The sequence below is a fragment of the Eupeodes corollae genome, chromosome 1 (assembly GCF_945859685.1).
Source record: "Eupeodes corollae chromosome 1, idEupCoro1.1, whole genome shotgun sequence".
In the NCBI taxonomy this organism is placed as follows: Eukaryota; Metazoa; Arthropoda; class Insecta; order Diptera; family Syrphidae; genus Eupeodes; species Eupeodes corollae.
In genome coordinates this window covers 289,316,938-289,339,755 of record NC_079147.1, presented here as the reverse complement: position 1 = coordinate 289,339,755, position 22,818 = coordinate 289,316,938, and the positions used below count along the sequence as shown (strand labels likewise).

Below are 22,818 nucleotides of genomic sequence, written 5' to 3'. Positions count from 1 at the left end.
ATTTTCATCAAAGGGGTTTTAGTTGTCGTTTTTTGTCGAAACTCCACATAGCTTCGTCGACTAGGGCACAGTGGGTCCGTTATTTGGTAATCACCTCCACAATTTGCACATTTGTTAATTTTCTTAGAAGTGCACATTGAAGGGGTTTAGGGTTTGATGTTTTTTTAGTAGCATCCTCAGCATGCTCGATCATGCCATCATCAGCTTGACTTTTTTAATCAGCATCAATTAGAGCTTGAAGGGGTAAGAAGGGATTTTCTCCACCAAGTTTACTGTTGTCAGCGCAGTTGCTGCTAGATGAAGACTGTTTTTTGGACTTTGACATGGATGTGAGATTTTTTGCTCTCAATAAAATTAATGTCTGACTCATCAGAGTCAACATCGTTAGGAAAAAGATCGCGATTACACTTTATTTTAAGGCGATTTAACACAATTAAAGTAGAAAAACAATTACTAATCTTCTACGGAAAAACACGTGTGTATGCTACAAGGGAGCAGAAGCGACTGTCATAGGACCATTTACGTCACTTCCACATTGCTGTGTCGTGTCTCACCTTTTTTTAACCTTTGTTTTAACGGTTTATGCACTAGAGAAATAGCCAGCTGCATGGCTTCTCTATAATCGTTCAACCGTAATACTCGCGCTTCTGGGAATGCTCATCAATATACCCTCGAGCCCAACTTCGAGCATACTGTCCAGTAAAGAGATTCGTTGTTTAGCCGTACTAGCCGAAATGTGGAATTCCTTAGCACACTCTGCCTTTCCCAGTCATTTGAAATATGCAGGAATTCAAAACCAATATGCACCGACATCTCCTTACCTTACTGCTTTCACTTTTCTAGTCCTCTCACTGTATTTTTACATAATAATAGTAGTAATAACGTTGCGCGTTTTTTTTTTAAATAATGGCGCCCAACGTGAGAATTTTATAAGCAATGATGCTTGTAAGGAATAACTTACACAGCAGAGATGTAAAATGGTTTAAATATATTCCTTCAATCGATGTAGAATATACTTATGACCTTTTCTTAATTATGCGTCCTTACGAATTTCCCCCTTTATTAAAAAAGTAACTCAATTTATTTCAATCCTGCAAATCCGCACATTCTTCTTACATACTTATTACATTCTTCTTCACCATAATTTCTAAACAAATTATGTTTGCATTTAATTGTTTTGAGACATTTCTCATCCTTTTTTACTCCCATACACACCACCTCTGCATATGGAATATATAGTTTTTATCTGGCTTTTGCCAACGCATTTGCAGATCGCACTTGACGACAACAGTTACAACAACAACGCCGCTGACGACGATATGAACAAGGACGATGACGATGATGGTAATGGGGATGGTGATGGTGGCATGGTAGTGTGGTGGCGTTCTGTAACCACAAAATGCACCATCAGAAGAGTCCGCAAAAAAAAGGGCCACCATCAGCAGCAGCAGTAGCAACTAGCAACACCAGCAGTACTAACTTATACACACTCAAACCACACTCCAACACACTCATTTGCATATGCATTCTAATTAATTTATGCATAGCATTTCGCTCGACTTTCTTACTATAATTTAATTTATTCAGTTCAAATTGTACACCGCCCCGCACTGTGGCCCGCTCCGTGCTTCTTAACTTCATATATAAAATCTGCCATAAAGCCGCAGTCAACAAAAATAGAAAAACGTCGTCTCTTCTATACAAAACACAAGCCAGCAGCTCGGCGTTGAAGTCAACATCAGCAATAGCAAACATAGAAACAACAATTTGTAGGAATATCTCACCCCCTCCCCCTCTTCCATCCCCTTTAAACCAACAATATCAAAACGAGCAAAAATTATAACTCGGTGGCGGCGCGGGATGAATGATTCTATGCATAAATAGTACCTACGCCAGGAGACAGAAGTAAGGACGCGCGCGGAGTGTGAGAGTGAGTATGAGTGGAGGTCGAGGTCCTGATGGTAAAAGGAACAACACTGCTAAAGAGAGTAGTTCGCAAAAGATAACACACATTCATAAATTATAATAAAATATGAATTAATGCACTCAGATAGTGAATGCGGGTAAGCGTGAGGGTTTAAGCACGCGGGGATTGTTTTTTTTTTAAACTTTTCTAACTCTCCCATTTCTACATCAAGGATTCTTTAATTTTGTTGTGTTTGCTTGCTTTACGTCGTTGGTCGTCGGTCCGCCATGTGGTGTTGCCCTTGACTGTCTTCAACTGTGCGCTCGAACAGGCTTCCCTCTGATGGTCTAACACAAAGGACACCAAAAATGACAACGAACAAGCTAGCCGCCGCCACCGCCGGCCGTCAACGCTGCTGCCTCCGCCGCGCCGCTGCGCGGCCTTTGCCATTACCACATTTCCGAGCACTTGAAAATAAGGATGAACAACAACACCAATAGAAAAAATCATCAGCAAAAACTCCTGATGCAAGCTTTTAGTTTATGATTTGCACTTAACCCTGTTTTTGTAGACCAAGTAGGTAGATCAACGTATATGAATACCTTAATGACTTTGGTGTTTAAAGTCAGTCCATTGACCCATTGGGAAATTGTTTAGTAATAGCATTTCCTTTTTGTGTGAAAAAGAGGAGTCGAAGATACTTTATCTCTCCCTCATATCGTTAATTTCTTATTGCCCCCCTCCTCTCTTCCTTTGTTTTTAATCCCCTTGAATGGTGTATGGTAATTGCAATAAGGTCCTGTAATGGGAAAATGTATATCTCTACTTTATGTGTGGTGTGTCCTTTGTTTAAAAGGACGTTAACAGCTCATAGTTTTATTCGCAAGAATGATTAGATAGATTGTTGTCATTGTCGCGTAAATTCAAATCTAGATACAGTGGAGCGATTTGCTTTTATTTCTTGTATAAAAATAATTTCAAGCCGAATATTAACAGAAAATACATAAGTACTTGTCTAAATTTTAAGGACTTGCTAGCTACAAATTCTTTGTTTTGCTCTTAGACGTCGCTGAAAACACTCCAAAGAATTTTGTATTTAATAATTAAATGTTGATTTGTATCCGAACCGTCTTCATTTTTTGGTAAAAAATGTGTTCAAAAATGTTTCTGTATATCCTATTGACATATTTGTATCCAAAATTCTCGAAATTTCCGACTCTAAAAAATTAACTTCAAAACTTTTCTGTCAAAATGAACCACTGTGCATGTTCTGTGCATATGTTTGGCTGGATACACACGCATTGTGTTTATATTTTTATTGAATTTCTAATTGTGCAAATTTATAAAAGGAGTTATGACTATGAGTAATGTGAGGTTTATATTAAGAACTGGAAGGGGACTTGGTATAATACTTTGGTAATTTAGAGGAGAGTTTTTGAAAAGAAAAAATAGGTTTTTTTATTCTATGCGTTGATTGAAATCATTAAATTTATTATAAGGTAAGTATGTGTAGGTATAAAAGCTCGCATGTTAGATAATTTTCCTGATGTGGTCAAGAAATAATGACCATCAAAATAAGTGCGTGTTGTAGTGTCGAACAAAGAATGTTCTTTTTTATTGCTTCAATATATTAGAGTGCATTGTTGTTAAAAAAAGAACTCATTTTTATTATACTTAAGTTTAAAATAATAAATACGAAAAGTCCCAAGTGCATGTATGATGACTTAAGCACGCAAAGTCATTTTAATTTAATGAAACACAAGTACTTACCTATTCGAAAATGTCAGAAATGCGAACAAAGGTATTTTCAGATTATTTAATTATACCTACGTTAGAAAAAAGTATAAAATTGTGCGAATTCAAACATCTACGTTACATGCACGCAGTTCATTATACAATCTTTACATCTTTAACGTTTCTATTTGAACTTAATGTTTTCCTACAACTCAAAAGGGTAACTTTTGCATAGATTAAGAATTAAGAACTTCGCTATCTTACTACCCTTGAATACATATACCCATTAGTCATGCTCAATTGAATTGAATAATTCCAAGCAATCCTTGGTCATCCGCAGTCTTCCTCATTCATATTCAGTCATCCTCTTTCATCCTCAGTCATTCTCATTCATCCTCATCCTCAGTCATACTCAGTCACCCTCTGTCATTCTCAGTCATCCTCAGTCATTCTCAGTCATCCTCAGTCATCCTCAGTCATCATCAGTCATCCTCAGTCATCCTCAGTCATCCTCAGTCATCCTCAGTCATCCTCAGTCATCCTCAGTCATCCTCAGTCATCCTCAGTCATCCTCAGTTATCATCAGTCATCCTCAGTCATCCTTAGTCATCCTCAGTCATCCTCATTCATCCTCAGTCATCCTTAGTCATCCTCAGTCATCCTCAGTCATCCTCAGTCATCCTCAGTCATCCTCAGTCATCCTCAGTCATCCTCAGTCATCCTCAGTCATCCTCAGTCATCCTCAGTCATCCTCAGTCATCCTCAGTCATCCTCAGTCATCCTCAGTCATCCTCAGTCATCCTCAGTTATCATCAGTCATCCTCAGTCATCCTTAGTCATCCTCATTCATCCTCAGTCATCCTCAGTCATCCTCAGTCATCCTTAGTCATCCTAAGTCATCCTCATTCATTCTCAGTCATCCTCAGTCATCCTCATTCATCCTCAGTCATCCTCAGTCATTCTCAGTCATCCTCAGTCATCCTCAGTCATCCTCAGTCATCCTCAGTCACCCTCAGTCATCCTTAGTCATCCTCAGTCATCCTCAGTCTTCCTCAGTCATCCTCAGTCATCCTCAGTCATCCTCAGTCATCCTCAGTCATCCTCAGTCATCCTCAGTCATCCTCAGTCATCCTCAGTCATCCTCAGTCATCCTCAGTCATCCTCATTCATCCTCAGTCATCCTCAGTCATTCTCAGTCATCCTCAGTCATCCTCAGTCATCCTCAGTCATCCTCAGTCATCCTCAGTCATCCTCAGTCATCCTCAGTCATCCTCAATCATCCTAAGCCATCCTCAGTCATTCTTAGTCATCCTCAGTCATCCTTAGTCATCCTCAGTCATCCTCATTCATTCTCAGTCATCCTCAGTCATCCTCATTCATCCTCAGTCATCCTCAGTCATTCTCAGTCATCCTCAGTCATCCTCAGTCATCCTCAGTCATCCTCAGTCACCCTCAGTCATCCTTAGTCATCCTCAGTCATCCTCAGTCTTCCTCAGTCATCCTCAGTCATCCTCAGTCATCCTCAGTCATCCTCAGTCATCCTCAGTCATCCTCAGTCATCCTCAGTCATCCTCATTCATCCTCAGTCATCCTCAGTCATTCTCAGTCATCCTCAGTCATCCTCAGTCATCCTCAGTCATCCTCAGTCATCCTCAGTCATCCTCAGTCATCCTCAGTCATCCTCAGTTATCATCAGTCATCCTCAGTCATCCTTAGTCATCCTCAGTCATCCTCATTCATCCTCAGTCATCCTTAGTCATCCTCAGTCATCCTCAGTCATCCTCAGTCATCCTCAGTCATCCTCAGTCATCCTCAGTCATCCTCAGTCATCCTCAGTCATCCTCAGTCATCCTCAGTCATCCTCAGTCATCCTCAGTCATCCTCAGTCATCCTCAGTCATCCTCAGTCATCCTCAGTCATCCTCAGTCATCCTCAGTTATCATCAGTCATCCTCAGTCATCCTTAGTCATCCTCATTCATCCTCAGTCATCCTCAGTCATCCTCAGTCATCCTTAGTCATCCTAAGTCATCCTCATTCATTCTCAGTCATCCTCAGTCATCCTCATTCATCCTCAGTCATCCTCAGTCATTCTCAGTCATCCTCAGTCATCCTCAGTCATCCTCAGTCATCCTCAGTCACCCTCAGTCATCCTTAGTCATCCTCAGTCATCCTCAGTCTTCCTCAGTCATCCTCAGTCATCCTCAGTCATCCTCAGTCATCCTCAGTCATCCTCAGTCATCCTCAGTCATCCTCAGTCATCCTCAGTCATCCTCAGTCATCCTCATTCATCCTCAGTCATCCTCAGTCATTCTCAGTCATCCTCAGTCATCCTCAGTCATCCTCAGTCATCCTCAGTCATCCTCAGTCATCCTCAGTCATCCTCAGTCATCCTCAATCATCCTAAGCCATCCTCAGTCATTCTTAGTCATCCTCAGTCATCCTTAGTCATCCTCAGTCATCCTCATTCATTCTCAGTCATCCTCAGTCATCCTCATTCATCCTCAGTCATCCTCAGTCATTCTCAGTCATCCTCAGTCATCCTCAGTCATCCTCAGTCATCCTCAGTCACCCTCAGTCATCCTTAGTCATCCTCAGTCATCCTCAGTCTTCCTCAGTCATCCTCAGTCATCCTCAGTCATCCTCAGTCATCCTCAGTCATCCTCAGTCATCCTCAGTCATCCTCAGTCATCCTCATTCATCCTCAGTCATCCTCAGTCATTCTCAGTCATCCTCAGTCATCCTCAGTCATCCTCAGTCATCCTCAGTCATCCTCAGTCATCCTCAGTCATCCTCAGTCATCCTCAATCATCCTAAGCCATCCTCAGTCACCCTCAGTCATTCTTAGTCATCCTCAGTCATCCTCATTCATCCTCAGTCATCCTCAGTCATCCTCAGTCATCCTCAATCATCCTAAGCCATCCTCAGTCACCCTCAGTCATTCTTAGTCATCCTCAGTCATCCTCATTCATCCTCAGTCATCCTCAGTCATCCTCATTCATCCTCAGTCATCCTCAGTCATTCTCAGTCATCCTCAGTCATCCTCAGTCATCCTCAGTCATCCTCAGTCACCCTCAGTCATCCTTAGTCATCCTCAGTCATCCTCAGTCTTCCTCAGTCATCCTCAGTCATCCTCAGTCATCCTCAGTCATCCTCAGTCATCCTCAGTCATCCTCAGTCATCCTCAGTCATCCTCAGTTATCATCAGTCATCCTCAGTCATCCTTAGTCATCCTCAGTCATCCTCATTCATCCTCAGTCATCCTCAGTCATCCTCAGTCATTCTTAGTCATCCTCAGTCATCCTCATTCATCCTCAGTCATCCTCAGTCATCCTCAGTCATCCTCAGTCATCCTCAGTCATCTTCAGTCATTCTCAGTTTTTTGGTGAAGAATGAAAAGCCACAAGCAAATTTATAAAATTATATCCATCATATTTGATTTTACCAAATAACTCATTCTTATTAATTTTTGATTGAATACAAAGCTTTTTCAAATACAAAAATAAAGCTTCGGTAAAATATTTAAGTCTGAAGCATTTAAACATTTTATTACTTATGAAGGCTTAAAGAGCTTTTCTTAAATTGTTTGATATCACATTTCCAAGCACTAAGAAAGCTTCAAAACAAAATCTTTAAGGACTACCAATGTCCCACAAATAACCTTAATAAAATGACCTAAGAAATGTAATTAGCTGATACAACAAAAAAAAAAATTGGAAAATCGAGAGCAAAAACTTTTAAAGTTTGAACGAATAGAGACAAAATGTAGAAACTGTCAAAATGAAGAGCTTTTTAATGAATTTCATATTCACATATCTTTTTTACTCACAAGGCTATTTTGGTTTCCCTTGCGGGCGCTTTCTTGGCTTGATTATTCTACTCATAGAGGAAATATATTATCTATCGTCTGTCCGATAAAAATTGGCAGTACAGGGAAGATAGGGATATGTGCATCTCGTTCGCACTCTTTTCCTACGCATAAGTACCTTTCTCAAAAAAACTTTTACAGGGTTGCCGTAATGCGCATTTTGAATTTGAAAAAGCTAAACAAAATAACTGCAGGGCTACCATTCTTCTTTTTTACATTGAAATTTCATTTCGTTCATAATTATATATGAAAATGAAATAAATGAAATGAAATATTTCTTTCTAATAATACACTTTTTCGCTGGCGACTGGCAAACTTAAAGCCAAGATTTTTTGTCAAAATCGTGTGCAAGTAAGACCTGCTGATTTTGTTGATGTTGACATTAAGTTTTACCTCATTCAGTATTTTGTCAAGCGTCGGTAATTCATTATTTGAAAAAAATTGGTGAACTATTTGTCTAATTGCACATTTATCAAAATCATCAATTTTAATTTTGCGACCAGATTGTTTTTTCTTTTTTGGTGGTGAGTTGTGGCCTTTGGTGCTGTTTTCCTTCAGAAGTCTGTATACTTTTCGTTCAGATACAGAAAAAATAGCAACAACCTGCTTTACAGCCTCGGTTTTGCTTTGCAGGTTCTTACAAATAGCTTTTGTCGCCTCAACTATTTCTTTTTTTTGTCGGCACTCAAGTCCTTTGAGCCTGTTGATGTTGAAGCCATTTTTAATTTGCACAACAAAAACACAACAATAAAATACAAACAACACCACAAAATCATAAAGATAATATACAAACAAAACAACAAAGGCACAACACTAAAAAACAAACCACACAACAATAGAACAACAACAGCACAACAAAATTATTACAATAATGCACAAAAATAACTCGCAAAATGAACAAACCTACCGCCCGGCACAAGAATCTACGCAAATAATATACTTCCTCAAATAAAATGGCTTTGATTTTTATAACTGCATTTTAACTGATTTCCAGAACTTTAAAAGAAATGCAAAAGTCAAAACACAACACGATAACACTCATCGTTAAGAACTTTTAAAAAAGCTCTCAAAGCAAAAGCTCCTCAACAGAAACCCATTGAAAAAGTAAGAAAAAAATACGAAGTGAGTTAAGAAATTGAAAAAGGCAACTCTGAATGTGTGTGATTTAATGAGGGTTGAAAAGCAGCAGAGAACGATCAGTGCATGCTCAAGTGTGTGCCAGGTAGGTCGTTGTGGGATCTACGTTGGATGCCATCGAAAATTCATGGGTGTTTTATTAAACTTTTTAAAGGAGTTTCCTTCAATTGGGTATGGTGTAGAAAATAGCGCGCCACTGATTTTTAAAAAGCTCTCCCATAAGGCCTGTACTGCCAATTTTTATCGGACAAACTATAGAGTCCCGACTTAATGGGTTTGCTCTCTTTCGGCCTACAAACTAAATTTAGAGAATTTTGCCCGTTAGCATAAGCATGTGTTAGTTCTCCCGTGCATTTCTTATGGGAAAATTCAGATTCTATGTAGTTGTTATGGGCTTTTGGTGAAGTTTGCACAATTAGGGGGAAAACAATGTGAGGTGAACTCAGCCGCTCAAAAAAGAAATTCGTTGAATTCAAAAATTGAAAAATGAATGCAATATTTTTAGAAAAATGAATTTTACAACTTCTTTTTAGTGAAAATTGTGCTAAAAATAATATTTGACAGCTTTTGGCACACAAATTCTATTGTTTTTATGAAAAATTTCGCTAAAAACAGAAAAAATCGTGCTGAAAGTATAAGCGCACCCTAGAACTGTAATGCGAACGTTTCTCAATTTGATTTATGTCAAGTTATGACAGATTAGCAGCGAGGTGAGTATTTTGACAATTCTACAAAAATAAAAAAAAACAATTTTTTTGATTGTGATCAACAAGAAAAAGTGTCTAGACTACCAGAAAAGTTTAAATAAAATATAAATTAATACAAATAATAAATTCAATATTTAAAAATTATAAATACATACTAATTTTCTTCTTGAAGTATTTCTTTCTCTATTTACAGGTAAGTTGGTTTTTAAATATATCTAGCTATTTTATAGAAATAAAAATTATGATTCGATTGTGGCCAATTTGCTATTCCCCTGAAAAAAGTTTTGAGTTCTAGTTTGTGTAATAATATTTCATGGATATTTCAATAAAATCTAAACAATTCTTTTGATTTTAAGGACATTCTAATGAAATCTTGCTCCATAAAATTTTAACATTTTTCAGCTGAATTTCGGGAATTAAACTGGAATACCTACCTATATCATATCCCCATAATATAACCATGTACCTACATATAACATGATATGTTCTATTTGTGCAAAGTTCCCGCGTATAAAAAATAGACCACGACGAAAAACATCCATGTTTAATTAAAAAGTTGTTTAAAAACATGAGGTATGTACAAATTTGAATAAAATAGTATTGCATTTACTTGGAAATTTTTTTTTTTTGCAGGTGAGACGATCCATAATTTAGAATCAATACTCTAATTGAATTCAATCAATTCAAAATTCAATTGAAATGTGAATTAATTCGGCAAGAGGTAATTGTTTCAAAACAGTAGCACTTTTATTCAAAGGAAATAAACCTTAATTTTTGTATTTAGTTGCAGCTTCTACTTTGTATGTACGAGTATGTACTCGACGCAAGAGTCCCTCCCAAACGATTTTTTGAAACTGCTCATCACAAAGAAGGGAACCAAATATTTCAAGCTAGCTTGTATGTGCATCATTAAAATTCCATTAAAAACACTAATATGTTATATTTATTATATTTAAAATCACATAACAAATAAAAACTAAAAATTATGAAAGTCAACAGAATTTGACAATGTTTGTGTTCCATTACTTTAGAAAAAAAGCTATTTGAGATATAATTTTGAAAAAAGTAGGTAGTACATTGTTCGACAACAGATTTGAAATGTTGTTGGGACAATGTGATATTTATGGAGATTAGCATTTGTATGTACATACTATATGTATGTAAGTTATTATTTTTGATTAATACTAAACAGAAAACTAGTGGAAATAATTACTAAAATTTCTTTTTTAGAATATTCTACATCATGGATATGGAAACTGATGACATATGTAAGTATTAATGACTTAAGACCAAAGTATTTAATAGTAAATTTATTTGTTGTCTACACTTTTTGTTTTTAAATTTTACTTTAAAATGTCTTAAGGAATTCGATTTGTGGAATTGAAATTGATCGCTACATACAAAAGGGGCTTTTAAAAATCTAATGGGTAGTTTTCTCAATATAGTACCAATAACTTAGAACAAAAAATAGTCAAACTAAAATATCTCTCGAACCAATAACGATCGACTTCATTTCAATGTTATAGTACAAATTTGTATAAACTTAAAAAAATTCACACATAGTTTTTTTTATAAATCAAAATTTACTTAAATAAAAATTTAGCTTCATATTAGTTAAAAATTATGAAATTTATTTGTTTTTGTTTTAGTGACGAAACAGCGGAACATAAGCTGTGAAAATGAACTCCCTATTGACGCCAGCCAAGCAGCATGTTCTACGCCAAAGAAAGTGTGTGTTCTTAAATGCAAGAACTTTACATCTCTTCATAGATGCCCGCAGGATGATGCAAGGTAGATATTTATTTTTAATATAATTGTCTTAATATATTTGCTAGAAACAAACATATTTTTTATATCTTTTTTATTTTTTTTAATAAATCGACCTTGCGAATTTCGTTTGCATATACAGTTTTCGTGATAAGCTGAGCGTTTTCTTTCACTTGGTAGACGGTAAAGGATAATAAAATAAGTCTTAGTTATAGTTTACATTAAGTTTTTTAATTTTAATTCACTATATCGTCTCGCGTTAGTTTTAATTAAAAAGTTAATCAATTTAAATGTATTTTAATATAAGAAATAAATAAAAAAAGAATAATCTCTTAGTCTTTAAGACATATTAGATAAGTAATTTTAATTAGTATAATTAAACTAGAATAATTTTAGTAAATAAGACAATAAATCCGGTTTAAATAAATGATATTATTCAATATAAATTGATAAATAACATTTTTTATTGCAAATATAGAATTTTAATTTGTAACTTTCTCGAATAAAAATAGCAGAGAAATATGGAGGGTTAGGCTCAATCTGGCACAGCTGAAGAAATCTCAAAGGGTGTGCAATAAGCATTTTTCATTTGAAAATAGAAAGCGTTTGCCCTTATGGGCTGTGCCAGATTTCGTTGCCCAAGATTCATCTGCTGATGTGGTTGCGGAAGAAAAGGATGGCCTGGAAGATATTGGCTACCATAGCATATCTTTTGGGACCCAGGACTTTTCAACCCAAACATGCCCTGTGTTGAGAAACAACACGCCGAAAAAGGTAATATTGAGAAAATCAAATTTAAAACTGAAGCAAAAAATTAGGCAGATGCAAGTAGACCATGACAAAAATATCCGGTCTAAGGACTGTGAGCTTTTGTCCTTGAAATTAGAAATTGAAAAATTAAAAAAAAAAGTTGAGTCTTCCGCGTTATCTTTGGAAAAATTGCCAACGGATGTTAGGTTAATAGTAGAGAACAGTTTAAGGAATTTTGACAGGCCTCCTCAGGGACGTAGGTATAGTATAGAGTTAAAAATGCTAGCGCTTTCAATTCTTTTTATTTCTCCTGTTGCACATAGGTTCTTAAAGCCGTTGTTGGATCTTCCATCCGAAACAACTCTTAGGGATTTTATTTCAACCTGGCCTAAAACTCCAGGTAATATAGATTTTAATGTCAAAAGCTTAGTGCTTAAAATGAGTGAGAGTCAGCTTCCAGACATTTACAAATATTGTTCCATCTCAGCTGACGAAATGTCCCTAAAAACTCATTTTGACTACAATAGGAAAAGCGATTTAGTTGTAGGTTTAGAAGATTTTGGCGATGACGAATCGCGTTCAGCCTTCCCAGCAACTAGTGTTTTAGTTATTATGGTCCAAGGTATAGCAAAAAGATGGAAACATCCTCTTGCGTATTACTTTGTTAGGAATAGTTGTCCTCCGTCCGTTTTAAAAAAACTTCTGTTCAAAGCTATCAATGCGTTGCAAGACAATAATTTATGTCCCGTGCAATTTGTTTGCGACCAGGGGTCGAACTTCAGAGGCTTGGCCAGGGTGCTAGACATCAGCCCCGAAAAGCCTTATTTTGAAGTCAACTGTTCCAAGATATTCTTTTTTTATGATGTCCCGCATCTACTAAAGAGTGCTCGAAACTGTCTTCTTCAAAATGATATCATTTTTGCAGAACAGGAGAGAGCATCATGGAACGATATAATCTATTTGTACGATGTCGACTGTGCAAATGAATTCCAATTATGTCCCAGGTTGACTCAAGACCATATAAGGCCAAATAATTTGCAAAAAATGAAAGTTCGTCTTGCAACGCAGGTTTTTAGCAATACAGTTCATGCTGCATTTAAAACACTTTCAAAGTTTGGTCATGTCACTAAAACTATGCTTTACACTTCAGACCTTGTTTTATTTTTCGGAGATCTTTTTGACCTCTTTAATTCTTCCGTAAAAACAGCGCAACAAGAGAAGCAGGCAGGATTCACAGGTAGTGACAATCAAAAAGAATTTCTGAGGTTTGCCGATTCACTTCTTAAATCCATTCGCGTAATTAGCAATGATTTAGGCGGCAAAGATGTGACCAATAAGTTTTCCTTTATAAAAGGCTGGATTCTTAATATTCAATCCCTTCGCTCACTTTGGGAACATCTTACCTCATCCGGTTTTGAGTTTTTACTCACTCGGCATTTAAATCAGGATTGTTTAGAAAATTTTTTCGGTAAGATTAGGTGCGCTAACGGAAATAATTCCCGACCTAGTTGTCAAGATTTCCAAAGCGCTTTTCAGAAAATTTGCGGTATTCAATACCTTAAAATTGTTAGAAGGGGCAATTGTAGTGTAGAAGAGGATAGTAGCTTAAATGAAATATTTAGTTCGCGTAAAAATTTAAGGGGAGATATAGATTGGTTGCATTATGAGCAAGATGGTGATCCAGATAGCATTTCACGGATTGTGTTATCTAACGACATAAGTGGAGATGAGTTCATTAATGAAAACAGTTTTGTTTATGTTTGTGGCTGGCTATATCGAAAATGCTTTCAAAATCATACTTGTCCTTATGAGTTACCAATAGTTTCAGATTCCGTCCAGTCGGATAGTTTGTATTTTTCGTCTCAAAAACAATTCCACAACCGGAACCTCGTTGCTCCGCCCACCGAGTTTGTGGAATACATAAGACATCTGGACAATGTGTTTGTAGAACATTTTTCCAGTCTGTGTCATATGAAAGGAGTTGCAGAATACTTTTTTCAAGCTCTACAGTTTGATCCCCATTATTCTTGCTGCGAAAACTTTGACCCAAATTTTCTTCTTAGATTTTTTATAAGAGTTAGAATACATTTTGTTATAAGAATAATAAATTTAAGAATTAAAGAACCTAATTTCAGGAACAAAATGCTCACAATAATGCATTTGTAATTTTTTTTGACCTGTGATTTTATTTTTTTATTTATTTATTTATTTTATTGTTTTTATTACCTTTTAATTCTAGTATTTATAAAAAGTATTAATATTTATTTCTTCAAGCATGGTGCAATAGGCCTACCGGGGAAACCGAACACCTTATCAAAAAATCGGTTAACGCACTGAAAAGCATACCTCATGGGTAGTGTGGAAATGCTTATATTGTTTTATCACTAGAACCTCATTATTGTTGGTTTTCGTAATCAGCATCAAAAATTAAACGAAGTATTTATTATTTATAACCACAAAAAAATTACAATCTAGTTTTTTTCAAAACTTCAGGTAAAGTCAAATGCAGACTTATGAGTCTTTCATAAATAATAAGAAATTACGAAAACTAAGTGAAATAGCAAAATGATTTGAGCTGGAGCTAAAAGCAAAGATATGTACTTTGCAAAATAATCTTGCAATTTAAAGTTAAGAGATACGTCATGTTTTCGAATGAGGTTCGAAGTCAGGATATCTTAATCCTCTCAAAAAAAAAACGATTGACTAATACTATTGACCACATGAATAAAAAAAAAATAAAATCTACTTAAAGCAGCTTATTTGTTTTTTTATTATTATTTGCTGAAAACGAAACAAAAAACAAAAAAGGAATAATCCACTTTGATAATTGACCTTCAAAATTTAAAGACCAATGTGCAACGGTATCTTCTCAAATCCTTCCCTATTTTCCTGACGCTCGCACTTAACAAAACATAAAAGATTTTAATAACCCCTTCAAAGCCTGAAAGTTATTAAAAAACGCATTTTTAAATAATATTTCCTTAAATATCAAAACTAATTTTATTATAGCTTTATGACATACTCGTAACACATATACGGCTTTTAGAGGCTATCCAATTTCACGAAACTCTTTTAAACTTTAAAGACACATGGCAAAACTTTCAATATATAGCAACATCAGTCTTTCGCAGCCGATCTTTGAAAAGTACCTTCCAAAACGAATCGCAAATCTCTCAAGATACCGCGCAACCCTTTCGTAAAACATTCGAAATCGTTTTTATTAATCCGGTAATACGATAAAAATCTTAAAACATAGCAAAAAAATTGTATTTTAATTTTCGTTACTTACGCCCTATCGCCAATATCTATTGAATTAGATGCATTTGTCAGCATACAACTTTTTTACATCATACTTTTGCTTTTAAACTTCGAAATTGCAAAACTGTAGAAATGAATACAATACTCATAATTTGTTTGTTTATTTTATTAAAAGAACTAAATAAAATTAAAACAATTTAAAGAAGGAAACAAAATAAATTATACAATTTATAACAGTCAATCAAAATGTTTTTTTAATATACAATTTCATATAATGATAGAACCCTGAAAACAATTTCACTTTATTTTCAATTTATACTTAGATTTAATTTCACTCAATTTGGGAGCTGTAATATACATTATAAAACCTATAATCTATAATGAAATTGAATTTTAAAAACAAAAATTATACCCAATTACATACAATTTTGAAAAAATTAAAACTTCACTTAAAAACTAAGTACTCCACGACGAATCTTTACTAATCATGGAAAGATTCTTAGCATATCGTCAAATCAACCGAATGGCAGAAGTCAAATCGACTAAGCTTCATTTTGATTTGTAGCTGAAAAAGAAAAACATCAATTAGTGCCTTTGAGTTTTGTTGTTAATTGGAACTTACTTTGAAGTATTCTTGCCATCATTCTTTTACGAGGCAAATTCCAATCGGATATTCTCACTACGTGAAGGTTGCCGGCTCGCTACTATTTGCGCAGCAACTCTTGGAACATCATTAGGGCAATTGGTAGGGGCATTCTTGTATCGATGCCAGTTACTTCTAAACAGAAGCTTTTGTGATTCAATAGGCATTAAGAATTCCTTTAATTCAGCTTCTTTTTGTCAGCCTTTAAGTTTCTTAAAATTGCAGGGAATTCTAAAATAGTACATACAAAACTGCTCAGATTATTTTGTATTTCATTTTTTAAGAAGGCTTACCAATGATTTTCGACTCCCGTCATTTAGGTGGTACTATAATTGTCGCAACAAGTTCCTTCTAAAACGGCATTCGTATCACCTACCTCTTCTATGTAGGCGGTGTCAGCTTCGGCGGCAGCAGTAGCCGCTGCCTCGCATTTACACTGATGTTCGCACACTGTTGCAATGCAAGAGCCCCGGTTGGTATTCCGGCTTGATGACATTGGGTTCGCATTGTCGACAACGCAGAGATCGCTTCCGCTAGGAGTAGTGACTATAAAGAAATTAATTTTCATTATATAAGGAAATCTGAAATGGAAGTTGACTTGCTTTTTTGATGTTGATTTTCTGTGTGAAAATCGATGGATTCAACTCGCCGACATCGTCAGTAGCTGCCGAGAGACTGATCTGAATCTGTTTGGCTTCTTGGGGATTCTTGTCGGGCCAGCTCATTTGCCTCCGAATGATTGCCACCGTTAAGCCAGTGCGATTCTTAGGACCAAACTAAATGGATTTGTTGTAGATTTAAAATTTAAACTCACGTACAGTCACGGTTGGAAATTTTTTTGAGTATTACTGCGATTGTATTCTTGTTTTTATGGTTTATTATTAAGCCAGTGCAATCCTTAGTGTTTGAATTGAATTCACTTAATATACAGTCAAGGCTGAAACTTTTTGGATTGTATTCTTGCTTTTCTTGCGTCTCTGGTAGTACTCCTTCCACCTAGAAGATGAGGATTAAGCTAGTTGGCAACGATATGACTGTTTCGATACGTACTTACGAAATTGATCGAAAAGGGCGTTAGCGGTCGACTATTGCATGGCAAAACTTCCTCTTGTACTTGTATCATTGACTTGGTGGTGTTTTTGCTGATGGTTTTTGATGGCGACACCTCCACCGTAAACACCTGCGGCAGCTATGGACATTGAGAACACAATCTGTATCTGTCGTTAAAAACATTAATATTATTTTTTAAGAGAAATATAATATACACAAAACTTGCCTGCAAATCAGCACCTTGTTGCTTTGTCTCCCAGATTTCTTCAAGGAAAATGCTTCCTGCATTATAGTATGTTATTGGCAGCATCTAAAATGAAAAGACAGACCATAAAATAAATCGATTATTGTTGTACCTCCTTCACTTCAATTTGACTTACTTTTTATTTAATTAAGTGAACTTGTATATCCTCTCTTCATTATAAAGATTTTTGGTCTGAAAAATATCAAATTATATTAAAAATCAGAACAATTAACAAATACTTACTCTTAAAATCCGAAACCCATTGTTTTGTTTTGCAAAATTGATTGTAATTTTTGACAGGTCACAAAATTTCCATACATTTCTTTATAAGGGAAATCCCCCATTTTGCTTTTTTTCACCACTCACATATATTCACCGATAGGGAATTTGAGAGAGTTCACCTCGAATAAAATTTGAGGGTGTTTCAGGTAGGACGGGTACCGGTCGGGACTCTAGATAATATATTTCCTCTATGATTCTACTTCTACTATATTCGGTAGGTTAACAGCTATTTCCCCGCAAAGAATTGATAAAATAGTCATAGACTCATGGAAACGCTCGAAAGCGTCAAAAAATACCATAACGAACGGTTCCTAAACATTATCTGCTAATGGACGTGACTTCTGACTGTTTCCAGTTATTTGCTCCGAACAAGGAAGGATTGATATACAAAATAAAAACAACACGCATCATTATGAATAGTAATTTTGAAAACGAAAATAATATTTTCCTCTCGTGGACCTCTTCACTTAACGACACCAACGCCAATTATGCGGAAAGTAGCCACCGTAAAAGCACAGATAATAAATATTTTATCTGTGGTAAAAGTTTCTACTCATGAAAGTACTGTACTATGGCTTGCATATACAAAACTTAACCTAAAAAAAGTCCTAAGTTAAAAGCTCTATGGACTGCATCATCGAACTTTATATTGTTACACTACATTACCGACACATTGTTTTAAATTAAAGGTTCTTGTCAAACATTTGAATGCTTTTATTCATAACATCAATTAGTTTATCTATTAACCGCTTGAATCACTGTACCATGGCATATGGGCGCTTTTAAGGTACAAGGTGCTCCAAAAAAAATGTTGTATTGGTATAAATATTAATATTATTATTACGTGTTTTGTATTTATTTTTTTTAATTCATATTGATTTTCAAAAATATGTTCTCTTTAATTTTAAATAAAATTGTGTATTTAATTCAAAAAATGAAAATTTCAAAAATTGAATATCGATTCAAATATCTTTTTAAAAACTTGAAATTTAGGCTTCAAACTTATTTCATCTTAAATGATATTAATATCTGAAATATTTTGATTAAAATCGAATTGACAGTTTTTTTATAAAAAATAAAAACCTATATGAAAAAAATATATAAAAGTTGGTAAAAATAGATTTTCGACTCAAATATCTTTTCAAAAATTGTAGATATTGGCTTTAAACTACTTTTATCTTTCAAAAAATATTGTTGTTAATATTCAGTAAAATTTGGAAAAAATCGATTTGACAGTTTTTGTACAAAAAATTAAAAACCTAAAAGAAATTTCACAAAAGTTGGAATAAATTGATTTTCGACTTAAATATCTTTTCAAAAATTTGAAATCAAAAATGGGGTACCGCAACAGTCCGTTGTGAACCAGGGCCTAGTGACTTACAACTCTCAACCATTCCTGTGTGCGAGTACTGTTGTCAGGAATGGAAGGGACCTACAATTTTAGGCCGAATCCGAACGGCTAGTTTTGAGAAAGCACTTTTTCATGACAAGCATTACTCTTGAAGGATTTGTCAATTCCTAGCAAGAGGCAGTAAAAAAACTATTTTAAGATTCAAAATTTAACCTGAAAGATAAATGAGTCTTCAAAAATTTAAATGCAATTTTATAAACCAAAAAACCCTTGATTTTTCAATTTTTTTTTTGAAAATCGTTAAAACGGTTTTTTTTTTTAAATTAAATTTTTATATATAAAATTTTTCAATTTTGTTCTAAAAATATTTTTGGTATGCAGTTATTTATGGATTAAAAATGTACACTCCACATTTGAATTTCGTAAAAAAATGTTCACCCGTTTTTGAGATATATAATTTCGAAAAGAAAAATTCAATATTTTTTTTTAAAAATCCAAACAATAAAAAATTGCACTTTTGATAATCAAATATTTTTAAGGCAATATCAATCAGTTCATAAATTGCTGAGAAATATCGGTTCTATGAGCGGTACCATTCCTTAAATATATGTTTTTCTAATTTAAAGAAGCCATCTTAAAAAATAAAATTTTAGAGAAAATTAAAAAAAAATCTATCGGTTTGTTTTTGAGAAAATTCGAATTTTCATTTTTTGACCAAACAAATTGTATGAGGGTCACTGTTAGTTTTGATCTTAAAAAAAAAAATGAAAAAAACGCCTAACGCGAATCTGTTCAAAACCTTAACTCCCAAATTTGAACTCAATCGACCAAATGGCTTAGGCTGTAGGAGCGTGGACAGACAGACAAAACAGATCATGTTTGATTAAAATTTCGCAATATCGCAATATCATGTTTGATTAAAATTTCGAGTTCGAAATTTTGCACGAATGCAAAACTTGCCATATAGTTCCTATATGTCGCAATTAAAAATTACTCTATTTTTATTAAGTTTAATAAATAAATTAGAAACAAGTTTACAATGAGGCGAAGAATACTGAACAAAAAAAAAAAAAAAACAGAATTAGTCTTATTTATATTTTTTGAATTACCTTATCATAGTCTTTTTTTAAGTTTTTCTAAGATAATTTTTAATTTTTATTCCGAAAGGTTGTAGTAATACGAAGTCGCCCCAAAATGTTGTATACCAATTGAAAACACACATTTTTGTTGCGTTAGTGTGAAAAAACTCATAAAACTCAAGGCCTTAGGAGTGTTTATATATTTGCCTATGACAACTTTATGACATACAAAATTCATCGTTCTTTTTTACAAAAATATTGTTTCAATTCTGTCGCGTTTTTGTGTTAAATAAATTTGGATCCAGATAGAATACGAAATCCCAAAAACTGAAGCAAAAACTAAAAAAAGAGGCTTAGATTTGTCTTGCTTAAAAGCTTGTAAGTTTTCGTGTTGTGTTAAAAAAGTTGTCAGTTGAATTATTCTTAAAATTTTAAAATAACCAACAATATTTTTCATATAAGGAAATAGTTTATTTTGAAAATCTAGTTTTGTTAAATAGATTTTTAATCGAAAACTAATTTTTAGCAATTTTAGTAGCATTTCTTAAATGATTACAAACTGGATGAATGAAATTAATTTGAGAGATATTGAACCGAAAATCAGTTTTTACCAAAATTGCATACTTTTTCTGTAGATTTTATTTTTTTATGAAAATATGGGCTGTTGGAAATTTATAAAAAAAAATGAAAACAATATTTCAAATACAATATTTCTTAGAATTTTGGAAAGCTTTTTGGATCTAAAGTAAATTTTTACCAAGTACTGATTTTTGGTTTAGGTTTTATATTTTGTAAAAGTCAATTCGATTTTTCCCAAAAATTTATCAGATGTTAAAAACGTTATTTTTCGTTTCAGAAATTTATTTTGGATATAAAATCTATGCATTTTTCTTGAGAGTCCTTTCTCCAGCTTTCTGGACTATTATCTCTTTAAAATTAATTTGAAGTCGATCTCTCTTCTGGTTCTTGAGCTATGGACGACGAAAAAACGTCGCGAACGTACGGACGTACAAACGCACGCACAGACATCTCCCTAAAAATCTTTTATTTCGACTCTAGGGACCTTGAATCGTCAACATTTTTAATTCGACAAATCGGATAAATTACAATAACTTCCTATGGGAAGTTAAAAATGTTAAACAAAGAAACTTCGTATCATACTCTACGAACATGCCTTTGAGGTACACAAGAGTTATCAAAATTCTACCCGTAGTTAGATCCTACTTGAAGATCGTTGTTTTAGTTTTTTAATTTTCTCAGGAACTGATGAACTGAATCAAAAAAATCTTATATTGTCTAAAAAATGTTTGCATATTTTTTTTTTCTTAAATTCAATATCCCAAAAATGATTTAATAAATATGATTTAAAATCATGAAAAATTAATATAAAAATAAACCAGCATGGTGTTCAAATATGCGTTTCGCCCCGATGTAATGGTTGGGCTCATTAGAAGATGACCATTACACCTTGTCTTGACGCATATTTTCTCGAATAAATCGGGAACCCATAAAATATGAGCTCATAGGGAACAAACAATTCGACTGTTAACAGTCAAACATTTCATACTCAAAAATGGGTTTGAGTTTCTTATCAAAATTCCAACGTTAATTGTTTATATACTTACTTACTTGCTTAATTAAGTGGCGCTACAGTCCGGGGCGGACCTGGGCCTTAACCAATATGCGTCTCCAGCCAACTCGGTCCCTAGCTAGCTATCTCCAGTTTCGCACGCCAAGTTGGTTGAGGTCCTCTTTCACCTGGGTGCGCCACCCGAGTTGCGGTCTTCCTCTACTGCGCCGTCCTCGGGATTGGATTCGAAGACATTCCGGGCTGGAGCCCGACAGTTCGTCGTTATATCTTCTCCTCCATTCTCCATCTATGCGTACGGGACCAAAAATCACACGAAGAATTTTTCTCTCGAAGCATCCTAAGACGCTCTCATGTTTCTTTGATAGGGTCCAGGCCTCAGCGCCATAAATGAGAACCGGGATGATGAGTGTCTTATAGATGGTGATTTTACATGCTCGAGAGAGAACTTTACTTCTCAATTGCGTTCTAAGTCCAAGGAAGCAGCGATTTGCAAGAGTTATTCTTCGTTTGATTTCAGCGCTGGTGTCGTTGTCTGTGTAATAGCGGTGCCTAGGTAGACAAAGTTCTTAACTACCCCAAAGTTATAGCTGTCCATGGTGACGTTTTTTCCAAGACGTCTTTTGGCAGTGTCCTTTTTTGATGACAGCATATACTTCGTCTTGCCCTCATTGACCACTAAACCCATCTTCTTCGCTTCCGTCGCAATGCTCAAAAACGCTCCACTGACATCACGCTTTGATCTTCCAATTATGTCAATATCATCTGCGTATCCGAGTAATTGGATGGACCTTTGGAAGATTGTGCCTCTAGTGTTGACGGTTCAGTTTTGAACAATTGTTTCCAAAACGATGTTGAAGAAGTCGCATGACAGTGCATCTCCTTGTCTAAAACCTTTTTGTACATCAAATGAATCGGTAAGATCTTTTCCGACATTGATGAAGCATTCTCTATCGTCATTGTGCACTATCGGATAAGTTTGACAATGATGCTTAAACTAGATATTGCTCTGTAGATCTCTTCCCTATATATTCTCTCATACGCGGCTTTAAAATCTATAAAGAGATGGCGGGTATCGATTTGAAGTTCCTGGCTTTTTTACAAGATCTGCCGTAGTGTCAATATTTGCTCGATAGTGGGCTTCCCTGGTCTGAAACCACACTGATAAGGACCAATCAGGTTGTTGACGAATGGCTTCAGACGTTCACATAATACGGCAGAGAGGATCTTATACGCAATGTTAAGGAGACTGATGCCTCTGTAGTTGGCGCAGTTTATAAGGCCTCCTTTCTTATGTATCGGGCACACTATGCTGAGATTCCACTCATCGGGCATGCTTTCTTCCGACCATATTTTGCAGATGAGTTGGTGCATGCTCCGTACCAAGTCATTGCCTGCTGCTTTGTATAGCTCGGCAGCGATGCCGTCAGCTCCAGCAGCTTTGTTTGACTTAAGT

At 35.1% G+C, this 22,818-nt stretch overlaps 3 long non-coding RNA genes across 3 annotated transcripts; 1 reads left to right on the top strand and 2 right to left on the bottom strand.

The window, feature by feature from the left end:
• The first annotated feature begins 9,401 nt into the window (after positions 1-9,401).
• Positions 9,402-11,557, top strand: LOC129940145 (uncharacterized). Its single transcript, XR_008780612.1, has 7 exons — positions 9,402-9,543; positions 9,753-9,923; positions 9,984-10,071; positions 10,135-10,247; positions 10,581-10,618; positions 11,000-11,141; positions 11,260-11,557. It is a non-coding gene; the product is annotated as an uncharacterized LOC129940145 (long non-coding RNA).
• A 3,830-nt stretch (positions 11,558-15,387) lies between these two features.
• On the bottom strand, positions 15,388-16,308 carry LOC129940266 (uncharacterized). The gene is made up of 3 exons (XR_008780649.1): positions 16,062-16,308; positions 15,748-15,999; positions 15,388-15,690 (listed from the first exon to the last, which is right to left on the bottom strand). It is a non-coding gene; the product is annotated as an uncharacterized LOC129940266 (long non-coding RNA).
• Positions 16,309-17,039: 731 nt separating this feature from the next.
• LOC129940265 (uncharacterized) lies at positions 17,040-17,458 on the bottom strand. Its single transcript, XR_008780648.1, has 3 exons — positions 17,306-17,458; positions 17,199-17,254; positions 17,040-17,128 (listed from the first exon to the last, which is right to left on the bottom strand). It is a non-coding gene; the product is annotated as an uncharacterized LOC129940265 (long non-coding RNA).
• Between the last annotated feature and the right edge of the window lie 5,360 nt (positions 17,459-22,818).